We start from the raw sequence: 12,308 nt of genomic DNA, 5'->3' as shown, positions 1-12,308 counted from the left end.
ATCTGACACGTGCTACCACAGAGTAATCTGGAGGCTCTGACATTATTACAACATTGGCTACCTCCCCCATCAGACTATTCCTATCTGTCACTACAGTAATCCCTCGTCACGAAATTCCTCTGTGACTAGAGAAATTCCCCTTCCCCGTGAAAGTATTGTCCTGTGTGCCTGTGAATGCAGTGAACCAGTTTTAAGTCACATGCTGGTGGTCGAGACTGACATCCAACACAAACAGGTCGCTGGTCCCAGCTCGCCTCAGCCACATGGTTGACTCCCACAGCCCTCAGCTGTAGCTCGTACGCATTTTGCACATTCTTTCCTTTTTCTTCGCCTTCTGACTAGTTTCTCCATCACTCATTTAATGTACAGCAGCCGCGCGCTGTGTCAGAGTCTGGTGCTCGTTGGTGCCATTTAAAGGGAAAAGCATGGAAAATGGAAAATAGGGTTTACATGTTAGACCAGACCTGGGCAAACGCCGACCCGCGGGCCGGATCCGGCCCGCCTCCTGTCTCTGACCGGCCCGCCCGCTGGCCGCCCACCAGTAAATATACTATATATACAGTATTGGATAAAACTGAGTTAACTATATTAGTCCGGCCCTCTAGAACCATCCCAGTTTCTCATCCGGCCCTCTAGAACCATTCCAGTTTCTCATCCGGCCCCTTGGGAAAATTAATTGCCCACCCCTGTGTTAGACACTGAATCATGTCCAGAAATTTCGGGTAGCAAAAACGAGGGTTTACTTACGATCGTGTCTAAAACGTAGGTCTGAGATAGTTCAGGTTGGTACTGGTAGTAGAGTGTACACCATCTTGTACTGCGGTAGAATGTCTATTCATCCTTATATTGGCGATATAATGTGTACATATCCTTGCACATGTCAATTCGTCCTTGCACACGAACGAAGCAAGAGCTCTGCACGCACTCTGCTTTTTCACTCTTTGACCTCGTCGAGAGCTGTGCATTTCGTGCAGATTGCAAACTATAAATCAAGGTCCCTCTGGCCACTCGTCAAAATTGCTAACAGGATTGCATCTGGCTAGATACTTTTTTTTTAGGTGTCCAATGGGTCCACTGGTCATGGAGTAGAATCAGTTTTCCTTCGCGAGAGAGTCCGAAAAGTGTCATTAGCCTCAAGCTGTGTCAGACGCTATTGTGTGTAAATAAATGCTTAGTAATCCGAAATTTTATTCGCACACGATTCATGATTCAGAACATTGGTATCTATCATTTATACCCAACTTACTATTTGAGTTGCCTTTTCCTTTAATATCTTGTGCTTCTGTATTAGCTAACACAGCGCCGCGTTCACTAGTTTTTGGACTACTCAAGTCACTCAGTTCGCTGAGTGTGTTTTGTGTGTGTGCGTGTGAGAGAGAGAGATTGGTTTGTTTAATTAAGTGTAGGCCTTGGCCTCTCACTGAAGTGGGTAAAAATAAACTCACAATCTACTGAGTGACAATACTCCCTTTATACAACTTTTGTGGATGTTGAGAAGGCCTTCGTCAGTGTAGACAGGCACGTCCTCTTGAACACCAATGTGAAGGCAGTCCTACTGGTTCTGAAACCTGGAAAGTGAATAACTCGTACATATCACGTATTGTATGTCTATTTAAAAATTTCTTATTAGCTTCCATTCTTTGTGTAGCCACCGCCATATTTCAGATCGACTTCTAGCATCACGACACCAAAAGTCGCGTTTGTCTCGCGTCTAATAAATCTGCCGGCACTTGTGTGACTGGATTCACTCACAGGTGCCCTGAACAGCTTCTTGGGTCCTAGTCAGGAAGGGGAATGTCTGATGTCAACACTGTGACTAACGGTAATGCAGCGACTACACATGACACCGTAGACTGGCGTAGAGGGTACTTCACGTACTCGTATATTGTTTTAGTGCGGTCGTGAGTCTGGATTTATATAATATAGGTTGCCTGTTTTTAGTGTAATAGTAACAGTTTCACTGGATATGTAGATAGCCCAATATTGAAATCAGGGATAGAAGTACACTGGACGTACTATGCATGTGCGTAGCTTGAATATAGTCGTGACACCTGCAAGCACTTAATGCCTAGGTAGTCTCCATAACTAAAGGAATCTCTCGTCAGACGTCCCCCTCTGTGACTAGAGAAATCACTCCTCTCTGTCAAATTATACAGTGAACCAGTCTTAGGCCAGGAAGGAAGGGGATTGTAGATAAACATTAAGGTGTTGGTCCACCTCAGCCACAGATACGCTGGTGTAGTGGTGAGAGTCCAACTGGTCATACTATCTACACTTGGACAAATAACACTTGTTCACAGGGCCCACCAAATACGAAAACACTGAAAAGATGCAGACAGCTAGATCTTAAAAAGATGTATACTTGCAGAACTTAAAGCAATCACTTACAAAATCACATTAACAATGTATGGAAATGTGAAAGAGGCAAACACATGTCAACATTTATGGGATCAGCAGCTTCAGTGCGGAGTGTTGTCAGTACAGAGCAGCTTTCTCACCGAGCAACGGTGGGCAACGTCTGGAAAGCATTTGATCCGGTCCGCCTGCAGATTTCAGTGAATGTATTATTAACTTTTTTCGTAGCAAAATAAGTAGAAAAGTGCTTCCACCTTGCGGCGATTTCGCACTATGAGGAGGGAGGGGGTGGAGCGGAGTTCCCGGAGAAAACCCCAAACGCACCGCCCTACGAGTGTCCCGAAACGAGATCTGAACCATGAGCTGTGATGACAAGCGAGTGTTTTCTTTACAACTACACTACCGGGCGGAGGAGGAGAAAAGGTTCCCCACCCCGTTACAGAGTAACGCCCATTACAAAGATGGCGTACCAGCTATGCCGATACTGTAACGTCACTCAGTGTCTGTCGTCTGCTAATCCCAGTCAGACACACATTTAAACCAACGCAAAAAAATCCTACCACCCGTTAATTAACGGCAATTATCATTAACGGCACACAACTCCAAGTGAACAACGGATCGTACCCGAGCCTCTCTCCCCTCCATTAAATAGGATCGACCTGTGACGTATGACCGTTACTCTATAAGAAAGTTGAGTCCGATTGTGATGTGGGGTTTTAAAGATTAAAATTTTGTGGATTTAAGACTCAGTTTAAAACCTATCTGACATTTGAGAGGATGACATCGTATCTCTCACTACCCTCCTTGTCACAACCGGTGACGTTTGTAGGCTTGTGTCAGCCGTTATCTCGCTTGTCAAACCACTAAGCCCACGCTCAGGTGACAGTAAAACCCCGGGGTTTCTCCCTCAACGCATTGAGTTGTATATATAGTCAGTCTCAATGTGTCGCCCACACAAACTATCAACATCACGCCACTTGCTTTACCTTGAAAAAAGAATCCACTCATCCATATCGAGGTGAGCATTAACCACCTGTCACCTGATCCTGATGACATGCTCATGAAAAGTTTGTCGCCATACCTTTCAAACGAAATGTCCATCGTTTGTATGCCCAGTTAAACCACGTTTCAGATTGTAAACTAAATGAATTCACCTGTCTAAATTTTTTCAACACTCAAGCAAAGGTATCAGTGAAGAGGTTAATGCTCTCGCGATGATTAGAGAGGTTGGATGACGACACCTGCCTTGGTCTAGCTCTGCTTCTACCCTCCTTATATACCTTCTTCCCTCGCTAAATATTTACTAATTGCCGGCTTTCTTCCTGGTTACGATAGAGGTCATGATGTACAAGGGAAGTATACTCATGTATCTCGTCCAGTCTCTTGTATAGTCTCGTGTACAGAGAGAACTGGTGGAGAGACAGGAAGAGGAACAGTTGGTCCATGAACTGTCTTACCTGTCATACAAACAAACATCTAGTAATGTAATGCTAGACATGTCACCCAAATAAAACTGGTTCATAAAATGTCGGACACGGTCCACGTAATGTCAGAACTGTCAAACACATCTTGTCCACGCAATTCCAGACTCGTTACACAAAAACAGTTGGTCCATCTAATGTTACACAAACATTTGAAATTGAAGACTTTCCGCATAATGAAACTTTTGGTCAATGCAATATTATACTTCTCATACACACACACACTCAGAGCTCAAAATATTTTCTGCGGTGTCATGTTGTCGCCTGCCGGAATGCATGGGCCTCATCCTGCCCTTGGGAAAAAGACTACAGGTAAATATAAAACCGTTCACAGGTAATCAGGTAACTCTAAGAGCAAGAGGGGAATGATACAGTTGCACAGCAGTTTACAAAAAACATCCGTTCGCATGGGAGTGTTTGCAGAAAACTCATCCCTTGAAGGAGTTGAGGCGTAAAAAAGCAGGATTGTGATACTCGCTCATCTTTCTGTCCCACGTGACGTGTCCTTTCATGGGGACTTGATGGCGGTCGCAGTGGATCTCAGTTATGTCTCTACAGCTTCTCTTTCTTCACAATCGCCGTGGATCCACGGGCATCGATTCCTGTTAACATTGGTTGGTCTGTGGACGTGTGTGTGTCATGGCTGATTCTCCTTGCTATACGAATGATGCTCAATCAGTGGAATGTACTGTTTGGAGACTGCGTTTTCTTAACGAATGTGTCTTAATGTTTTGATGGTTTGGATATGTGAGTTGCAAACTGTGGTTTATATGTTTATTGTCCTCCAGCTTGAAGTACAGTCCGATGAATGCATACATACATACATTAGTTTGAATGTCATCATCCAATGACTTACTTCATCACTGCCATGAAGTACGGAGCTGAACTAAAAGTGTAAAATCTTAGACGGTGAAAATAAACTCCACACAAAGCTGATTGGCCAACTCTGAGCATCCATTGTCCTTTCACTCCGCAGTACAGTTTCTCAGTTTCGCATTCTACATCTTTATGTTGTAGTCTATTGAGCTCTGCCTTGTCAGAACAAGCTACATAAACAATAACTACAGCTTCTTCCATTTCATTAAGTACAAGACATACAAAATATTTCATTTCTTTACTGGAATATTCTAATACTTTCAATTCCCTTACTATTGTAATAAATCAGCCCGACAAGCCGGCATCCAGTAAAATACACCTGTATGAGCAAAGAGGAGCATGTCCTTTCTGCTGCCCTTGTCACCCACATCGTGTCGGGAGGCAACACGCGTTGTATCGCACGTCTGCGTGACTGTCGGTGCCCCCTGACTGTTGAAACAGAATATAACCTGTCGGCTCCATCGCGACCTGTGCATGCTCACACCCTTGTGCTCCTCCACACTACCCTCCCTCCTCCTCCTCCCCTAACATCTTTTTTAAAAAGTCGAGAATGAAACGGCGGGCTGGGGAGGGGATGGCGGGGATTGTGGGGGAAGGGAGGGGTTAACGAGCTACGTGAATGCCGAATAACTGGTGGGTGCTTGCCCACCCTCCAACAGCGTGGATGAGTACAACTGAAAGAAGAGGGTCAGGGGTCGGAGATGGAGTTTCGAAAGGGGGTCGGGGGATCTGAAAGGTGAACGTCGCAGATTTTCAAGAAATAAACAACAAGACCCTTTTACACTGCCCGGGCTGGCAATGTATTTACTGTACAGTTAGTATCTGCTGCGTATGTTGACTGTATGTGTGTGTTATGTCGATTGTTATGTTAAATCCTTATGCGTTGTATTAAGGTACTGCGACACGAGTTTGACTGCAGTCCTACGGAAATACCTGTCCTGTGGTGAGTAGGGTGTCAGGTAGGGGCCAGTAGTAAAGTCTGGTTGACTAATCTCTGGTCTTAGAAATGTGTTGTGTCGAGATCGTTTGGTTTTCCACAGCAAATGAGTGCTTGTACTGACCTAGTACTATGTTCTATGACTTATTTTGACACCATACGGACCTGATGCTGTGTTTGTGACTTATTTTGACACCATACTGACCTGTGCTATATTTTCGATGATTGAGACTGACTCTAACTTGACCTAATGCTACACCCTGTTACTTTTGTTACTTATTTTCACACCAACATGCCCTGATGCTGTATTTCAATATCTATATTGACACCAAGTACACTTGTATAGTTCCAGTGCTCTTGTCAGAATTCTGTGGAGAGAGTATCATGTAAAAATGGTTTTGGATAGTGCTTAGTCGATAGATTGTTGAACTAATAAACAGTTTGGGACGACATACAGGAAACAATTACTGAGTGGATTTAAAACCTAGCGAACTACAGGACCCGAAGCTCGCTCTCAGAGCAATGCCTCTTGATTAAATGGTTCAGTCAGCTTTCTCCCCCCTCTCCTCCCTCCTCTCTCTGATGTACTATAGCAGCCAAGCGATCAATTCATTTCCCACCCAATCTCCCTCCCTTCGTACTTTCACCCTCCCACCCATCGGGAGTAGTGGGCTCGTCGATACCAGTTGGCTGTGCGCCATGACCTTTTTGCACTAGAGGAGTTAGGGAGTTGGAGGCAGTGCTTTGTTGTTTTTCTTCCCGTCAAGTTGTCTTCATGTCTGCCTCTGGTCCATCAACGCCTGTCGTGAAGCATGACGTCCTCACCATTAGTGGTGTTGTTTATACAAACAAAGGTTGGCTCACAGTATAGCAGCATGTGTGTGGCACCAACTTATGGACCTTTGGTAAAGTAAGCATCAAAAAACTCACGAGAAGATGTCAGACAGAGCGCCCAGGACTGATCCTTTGCTGGAATGTGACCGCAGGCATTGAGTTTTACCACCTACCGCGAGTTCTACTCTCTCTTAGACACACATTCACCATGTACCAAGAGTTCTACTCTCTCTCACTCACGCAGACATTCATAAACAAAGAATGAAGGATATGATCAGAGATCGTCTATAGCTGAAGCCTGGTAAAATATTTCTGGCGCTGATACCTTATAAAAACTTGGAAGAAAGAGCGTGTTAATACTGTATCAAAAAGTCCTTCAGATAAGTGTGAATACTGGCACAAATGTGTGTGTGTGCATGCATGTGCGCGAGTGTGAAATTGTGCAGTCAAACCCAAATACAATTTCTGTATAGAAAACCAATTCCTCACTCGTGACATTCATTTTATCTGTGCTATTTTGATGATGTTCCAAAAATTTTTCTCTTCTCTCTCTTTTTTTTTTTGGGGGGGGGGGGAATGACGATGAGAAGTTTGATGTCTACTTGTTCTCTATGGAATTGCCCAACCTAAAGGTGTTCCATATGTTTTCACAAGAACAGAAGAAAGTTTTGTTTTGTAATCAATAATTTGGATCTCTTAGTGTGTTGACCTTTGGCTCTTTAGGTTGAATAATTTGAATATTTGATGTCTTTAATCTGTGATTTGATAACCTTTGAGAATACTCGCCGAAACTGGGAAAGGCACTAAAGATGTGAACGGAGAAAAAGAGAGAATCAAGCGGTTTGTCTTCCTGTAGAAATCTTCCATTTTTTTAAACCAAGACGTCAGTGGGAAACGTGGCGCCTCCAACACTCACACCTTCTTACACCTGGAGTCTGAGACAGCCCCACAAAAATTATAGAGGAAGCACAAAGACAGAGACGGGGAGACGGGACAAGACAGACATGTTTATTAATACAGAATGACTTGGTAAGAATGAATAATATGGAGTGACCAGGTCACGGCTAATGTCACAGCCGACGACACTGTGTTCTCTAGACACTGAGCCTCTTCTTGACATCAATGAAAACATAAAACAAAGTATAAAAGGAAATATAAAAGGAAGTATATTGCAAAACATCCGCAGCATAATCTGCAAATAATAAACGTGGAATGCAAAAGGGTGACTGACTGCCGCGTGTAGACCTGGCCATCTTTCTCCAATGTTAGTGTTGCTATGATTTCATATAGTGTCTTGGCCAGTCGCCAGGTGGCGCACTATCAAACACGTCACACCACACGCAAAGGTCACTGTGCCTCAGAGGTCAGAGACGAACACGCATGCAAAGTATTAATCTCATTAATTAACCTACACACGCGGCAGGTAGTCGCCCATTGAAAACACGAGCCTCGACCTCAGAAGACTCAAGGTTTCCCTGAAGATTTATCAACGGACTTGAAATCCTGCGTAATGATGGACACGTGAGTCTAATTGCATGTAATCTACTACCACTGTCTATTACGTCGACTACATCGTGATTACCTGGGAACCCAGTTCATGGACAGATCCTCCCATTCTCTTACATGACAAACCCTTTCATCGAAACTTAAGTACACCACCACTGTAATAAGATTCAGAAGGCCTGGGCACAGGTCGGGACACCAGGTTCGCAGGTTTTCTCTCGGAATGTGACACCTGTTCACAGACCTGGGCGTTGGGAGCTTTTTGCGAGATACAAGACTTGTAACAGGTGAAGGTGACGGCATGCCGAGTGCAGGTGATGTCAGATAGAATTCTTTGTCCAAAAAAAAAAAAAGGTGCAACACAAGTGGAGGAATGTGACAGTTATCATCGCCTACATAAAATTAGGAAATTATAAAAAAATTATTGAATATCTGTACACGAATCTTACATTTTCAGTCGTTGTCGCAGACAAGTAACAGACAACAGGTGGCACTGTAAATTACGGTTGTTCCACGCCGTCCTTTGTAACTGTGTGATCAGTCTACATTCAATGTACAAAATATATTATCTAATACTTTCTCTGTATACAAGATCTAGCTAATCGCCCTGAGCACCGACTCCCTAACTCATTGGTTCTCAAAGTATTTGGCACCGTGGACCACTTCACTAAAGTAAAAACTACGACGCACCACCGAGGTCTAAAATCACTCTGTGCGTGAATTTCAAATTCAAACTGCCGCATTTGTTTCAGGACAATTTAAAACTAAATGTACTTTTGTGACAGTAGTATAGTAATAGGTTTACATAACATTACTTCGCAAAGTACACATTACAATTACAAATAAGGAAGTGCACTGCGTTACTAAGAGTAACGGATGACGCGGTTAAATGACGCAATGCTCGCGCTGTGACGTAAAGACTTAGTAAGCGAGTGTTTTATGTGAACGAGCAGTTGGCCATCGATAAAATGTGTGAAATAAATACTGGACTACTTATATATCTGGCGATTTAAACATCACTTTGTGATGACTGTCAGCCGCGGACCACCTGACGTGCGTGCGGCCCACAGGTGGTCCACGGCCCACACTTTGAGAACCACTGCCCTCACTCACCCAGAAACACCATGGCTCGCTCGGGTTGAAGAAAACACTGCACCGAGCAGCACTTAGCTGACCTGTGGTAACCACGTCATCACGTCACACAGCGGTCAGGGTGCGGCCGTTAAACTCGTGACTGACTGGTTGTCAACAGTCACATCAGACCGTGGTGGATCAACCAGTTCGACACCCATAAAGTGCAACACATATCGCATGTTCACTCGAGGTGCGACGTTCAAGGGGGAAAATAAAAAAGAACAACTTTTCAGCGTTTTGTACGCAAAGTCCTCAGCACTCGTTTGACTTCGAGAAGTTTTATCTTTCATGACAGAGTTCATCTGATCTTCATAAAGTATTGTTGAGCAGTCCAGAATTTTTACCCTCTTCTTTGTATAGAACTGGTCTTATAGTCTTGTTTATTGTGAGGTTTGTGTCTGGTCCTATTCATGTTTACTGGCAGGCTTGCTGCCTGATATTTATTGTGTTGTTGATGTAATGACATTTCTTTCACACCTTTGACAATAGGCTTTGATTCTATTTTTCATTTTCCAGGCTTTTCAGTTGCTGAAAGGAAACCCTATGTGACATTTTAAAGTTGTTTTTGCTGTTTATGACGATCAAGGCTGTAAATTTCCCACCCGTATAAATTCAGATGTGTGCGGTCAAAGCCACGTCTCCACCACCACCCTCCTCATTGTTTATTTGGGGTTTTGTGGTTTGTTGTAAGAGCTCGGGGTCTGTCGGGTTGTGAACGAGTTAAAAGTACGCCAGCGTCGCCGCGGTGTGGAGTGGAGAGGGCGTCAGCAGCATGGCCGCAGTGTCGTGCCCCGGAAGTGACTACATTTGACCCCACCATGGAAGTGTGTCATCGATAGCACAAAGGCGCAGATTAGAGTTTTAGCTGCATGGGTGGTGAGATAATGATGAATGGTACTGGCATAGCTTTACTGAACTGAGCCACACTCACTGTTACAAATACTACATGCGCGCAACGGAACTCTCCAGTGTAGGAAAGTAATTTTCTTCTGCTTTCCTAGTGGCAGATGGGAATGGCGATGTTTGAAGGTGTACACCTTGAAAATTAAGCATAATTATGTACTCATGTTTTGGGAGTTATTACTTTAAAATGAACTTATCCTGATCAAAAAAGAAATAAAAAGCGTTGCACTCGTGTTGACTTTTAAAGGCATTTATTCAGATGCCATTGATTGAATTGTTACGGTCTGCTCAACATTCTCTCGATGTTTTTGACATATATTTAATTAGTCCTACTCAGTGGAAATATCCGCTGCCATTGTCTCATTGTCTCTCAAACGACATCATCTTTTGACCCCGAATTTCTGTACTTGGTGACCTACTCCATCGTGTGCATCTGACCCTGGATCTGTTCATCTGCTAACCCCACCCTCGGCTTGACTTAAACAAAGCTCGTTGTTTGTGTGTTAGCAACCAGGACAAAGCCTTAACACCTGATCACGGGAGGTAATCATACCACACCCGTCATAAAATCAGTCGATGAAATTGTGTGTGTGTGTGAGAGAGAGAGATGGGCGGGAGGAGCGCGTGCTTTCAAGTGAGACTTCTTAATTTCCACCCCCTTCCCTTTCTTGTGTCTTGTGCCTGTTTCCCCCCGAGCCCAAAATACGTGAAGGGGGGAAAATGAGACAAAGATTAGTTCTAACAAGAACTCCAAAGTACATTCAGGTCTGGTGCCCACAGGCATTTCTCCACGCCCCTCGCAGAAGTCATCGAGCAAGGGACACAAACTCTTACTTCAATATTTGAAAGACATCATGAACTTAAACTTAAAAACAAAAACTCCAGGGAGTGATGTGGAGAGAAAGTAAAAATACGACATGCTAGTCGATGTGTAACGCTATGAAGTCTTGAAAGAATTTGCGAACAAAGGATGATGCGATACCTTATAATTAACAAAGAAAAAAGCTAAAACTGGAGTATGAAGAAGCAGCAACCAATGAAAGCGCAGAGAAACACTGAGGCTCTCATTAGCTGCGCAAAGATAATTAGTTTCGCTGTAACATAGTCCGTGTACCGGCATCTTTTTGTCTGCCGCTGTCATCAGCCACGTGACTACACTCTGTTTAAAACGTAAACTTACAAATGTAACAGTTATCTAGTACACTCGATGTCGCTCTTGCAAACCATTTTAAAATCACACACCAACCTTCTTCACAAAGACCTGAAGCCACAAATCATGGCCCTTGTTGAGCCTTTGTCTTTGGAGTATTATCTACTGTAGAGTGTTCTGTGTATGTGTTTGGATGCATGTGTATTTACATTTTCTTTTGTCAATAAAGCTTGAGGGTGACAGAGACAAACATAACCAAACGCTCGTTCCCGTTCACAAAAGAGATGCAAATAAAATGGAGAACAAAGTCGGACAGCAATCCTCTCACTGTGTGTGACACACCCTGAAACTGTTTAATTTTAGGGCCGTGCGATTCGTTAAGTCAGAAGGCACTTAAGGGCCTCTAATGACGGAGAAGTGCCATCTGCTTGGTCTTCACTTCACTTGCTTGTAAACCGAGTTCGCGCCTGTGCGCACAAGCCATTCATTTTCAACCGACAGCTAACGTGAGACTAACGGGCACGTGCATGCTTATGACACGCTTTCAAATTTCTGTCTTACGATTCGTTTATGAGCTTAAAGACTAGCAGAAAACTAAACTGAACTATTCTTGTATCGGTGAGAAGCCTCACATTATTAGCCAAACGCTTGTTTTTACGAATGTGCACAGCGCTAGGGCGCAGAAATATAAAAGCAGTCCCGCTGTCACTTCTCTTCGACCTGCGTAATAAATGGATGACTGAAAAATAAACAGCAACATGGAACACGGGCGTGTGGATAATTGTGTTGTCGGGCTAGACGTCCTTGACTGAGCAAAAATAACAGGAGTAGAACAAAGACAGTTCTATTTTTAGCAAAACGTCTGCGACGAGAGCCTTCACAAAAGACCGAGAGTTTTTGTTTTTTTAAATATGTCTTTCACACATACACGGAGTTTTTAGACAGGAGGTAATGGGTTTTTTTCAGATTCCAGAATATTTAACCAAAGAAGTCTTTGTACCGTCTTTTGAGACTAGGCTGCAAGCTTTAGAGACGGACTCTGATGGTTTTGTAAGAGTATTTTCTGTCAGCAAGTGGCAGAACTCGGTAATTCATCTTTCGTTGAATCCACAACTAGAGGGACGGAAAGAGAATA

This window comes from Pomacea canaliculata, linkage group LG9, assembly GCF_003073045.1.
Source record: "Pomacea canaliculata isolate SZHN2017 linkage group LG9, ASM307304v1, whole genome shotgun sequence".
NCBI lineage: Eukaryota > Metazoa > Mollusca > Gastropoda > Architaenioglossa > Ampullariidae > Pomacea > Pomacea canaliculata.
This window is presented reverse-complemented; position numbering follows the sequence as displayed.